The following is a 3,461-nucleotide window of genomic DNA, read 5'->3' on the forward strand; positions in this document are numbered from 1 at the left end:
CTGTCGGGCACTTCTACTCTGTCACGTGAGGTCACTATGAGTCAAGATGGACTCAACAGCACCCAACAAAAACAACAACAAGCCCAGTGGTGAGTTTGACACAAGCATCAGTTACCCGTTGCCACCCAGTCAACTCTGACTCATGGAGATCCCATGTGTGTCAGGGCAGGACTGTGCTCGGTAGAATTTTCAATGGCCGATTTTTCAGAAGTAGATTGCCAGGCCTTTCTTCTTAGGTACCTCTGTATGGACTCGAACAACCAACCTTTTGGCTACCAACCAAATGCGCCACCTGGGGACTCCCTGTACAAGTAGATGATGTTTAATTCAGGCCTGTTGATAGAAGGAGTGAGTCAGTCCCACCCTCCTCTCCCAGGGGGTCCGCCTTTCACTGGCCCATGGGACTCAGGGCGGGCACAGGTGACAGTCCCTGCCCCTTACGAGTGAGGCCCCAAAGACCTTTCTTCCTGAGGCCACCCAGCTCTGGGAAAGCTGGCACCCTCCCCACCCCCCCCCCACCTACACACACACACACACACACACAGGCTGGCTGTGGAGACACTCTCAGCCTAGGTTAGGCTAGGTCTAGGCCTTGAGATTTGGCAAAGTCAGATTGTTAGGGGGTGGGAAGAGGGCCTGTACCCATCTGAGAAGGGTGGGACTCTGCTCAGATCAGAGCTCAACAGGACACAAGGAAGCTCACCTAACAGCAGAAAGTGGAAGACCTGGGTTCAAGCCCTTTCTCTGCTGTGTGTTCTTAGCTAGGTTACTGGACCTCTCTGAGCCACCGTTCCCTCATCTGTGGTATCAGGGTGATAAGAACCCGTCATCTGTTGGGAGGGTTAGTAGAGATAACGGTGTGATGTCACTGGTAAATTACAAAGATTTATAATAATCCTGGAGTTAATACAAGGAGCTTTGGTGGCACAGTGGCTAAAGCACTTGGCTGCTAACCGAAAGGTTGGTGGTTTGAATCCATCAGGCACTCCATGGGAGAAACATGTGGCAGTCTGCTTCCGTGAAGATTACAGCCTTGGAGACCCTGGGGAGCGGTTCTACTCTGTCCTATAGGGTCGCTAGGAGTAGGAATCGATCCAACAGCAATGAGTCTTTTTTTTTTTTCTTTAAGTTAATTCAGGAGCTCATGCTCTGAGGAATTTGGTAAAACAAACAAACAAAAAATCAATAGAAAAAATGCAAGTGAAGGATTCTATTGATATTTTAAGATTCATTTTTTAAAATGACCTGTGTGTGCATTGTGTGTGTAAAGAGAGAGACAGACAGAGAGGGCTGTACTTTTCAAAGGGGTCCCATGTGAAGACTCTCACCTGATACCTACGAAAGCCCTTATTTTTCAGATGAGGAAACTGAGGCTCAGAGTTCCAATGAGACTTCCTCCAGCTATAGAACCAGAGGTAGAATGCAAGCCCCTGGACTTAGATTCCCTGGGTGGTGCAGATGGTTTGTACTCAATGACTAACTGAAAGGTCGGCATTTCAAACCCACCCAGCAGAACAGTGGAGGAAAGACCTGGCAATCTGCTTCCGTAAAGATTACAGCCAATACAAATGAAGACTGCCTGACAGGGAACACAACAGAGAATCCCTGATGGAGCAAGACAGCAGTGGCATGCAGACCTCAAATTCTTATAAAAAGACCAGACTTAATGGTCTGACTGAGACTAGAAGGACCCCAGAGGACATGGTCCCCAGACCTTTCTGTTAGCCCCAGACAGGAACCGTTCCCAAAGCTAACTCTTCAGACAGGGATTGAAAAAGATACTGGTGAGGAGTGAGCTTCTTGGCTCAAGTAGACACAGGAGACTATGTGGGCAGCTCCTGTCTGGAGGGGCGATGAGAAGGCAGAGGGGGACAGAAGCTAGCTGAATGGACATAGGGAAATACAGGGTGGAGAGAAGGGATGTGCTGTCTCATTAGGGAGAGGGTATTTTTGTATGAGAGACTGACTTGATATGTAAACTTTCACTTAAAGCTCAATAAAAAATAATTATATATATATATATATGTATATGTATATATATTACTATTACAGGCAAGAAAACCCTATGGGACAGCTCCACTTGGTAACACATGGGGTTGCAATGAGTCGGAATCAACTCGATGAAAATGGGTTTGGTTTTGTTGGTTTGGACTTGGATTCTGGGTCATGTGGCCTCCTGGAGGGCAGGGATGGCAGGAAAGAGGAGGGGGAAAGACGGTGTAGAATTCCCCTGCATTCCATCCCAACCTGCAGACCTCTCCATGCACTTGCTCGGTGCTGGGACTCGTGCCAGGACTTGGCATGCCTGGTGGGCAAGACCCGCCCTTGCCTGCAAGTCTCTCTGCCTTGTTGTCAAAGGCAGAGAGACGGAGAGAAGACGGAAAAGAGAGCCATCGTTAAGGAGCACCCAAGGAAAGCGCAGGAACTGTAAACTCTGGCTTGGATGTCCTCAGGCCCTGGCACCTGGGGGGCACTGGTACAGTCTGGGAAGGAGAAAAAACACCTGGGATTTGCAGGCAACCGCGGCTGATGTAGCAGGTACAGACACAGCAGGTGCAAACATGCTTGGGTTCGGGACTGATCCCGGGGACATACTGGCAGCAGACCCTGTCCACTGAAAGAAGTGGGGCCTGAAGGGGAGGATGTTGTTTTCTTCACTGTCTTCAGGCTGGCCCGGACTCAAGACACCCGAGGGACAACAAAACACAACACCGCTAGGTCCTGCGCTGTCTCCGTGATTGGTTACGAGCTGGACCGTTGTGGCCCGTAGGATCTTCACTGGCTAATTTTTGGAAGTAGAGCACCAGGCCTTTCTTCCTAGCCCATCTTAGTCTGGAAGTGCCGCTGAAACCTGTTTAGCATCGTAACAGCATGTAAGCCTCCACTGACAGAGGGGTGGTGGCTGTGCATGGAAGGCAAGGATTCTACCACTGAACCACCACCATCTTCAGGAGAGAGAAAGGCAGCCTAGAATTCCTCCACTGTCCATTAGGTTGGGGGCAGTTCTACTCTGTCCTATAGGGTCTTTATGAATCGGAATCGACTTGACCACACACAACAATAACAATACCCATCAGGTTTAGACAGGAACTGTTCCCACTGAAATCCTCCCCGCCCTTCAGTGACAGTTAATGCCACCTCCTCCAGGCAGCCTTCCCAGATTGTCTCTGCTGGCAGGACTCATCCTTCTTCCAATTCCCAGGACACGCTATTGGTGCCTCTCTTGGGGTGCTGATTATTCTGTGGTATCACCTCCCTTGTCAGTCTCTAAGCCAATTTCTGGAAAGAAGTAATCTGTCTAACACAGCTCCTCTCCATCCCTGCCTCCGTCAAAGGAAGGGAGTGGGTATTTGTTGAGCTTCCCCACGGAACCTGATCAGCTTCTTTTCATTAATCCTCTTGTTTAATCCCCAGAGCAATGTCCTTTTTACAGAGGTGGTGATATTGTTCACTGTTCAGAA

This window comes from Loxodonta africana, chromosome 10 (assembly GCF_030014295.1).
Source record: "Loxodonta africana isolate mLoxAfr1 chromosome 10, mLoxAfr1.hap2, whole genome shotgun sequence".
Taxonomy (NCBI): domain Eukaryota; kingdom Metazoa; phylum Chordata; class Mammalia; order Proboscidea; family Elephantidae; genus Loxodonta; species Loxodonta africana.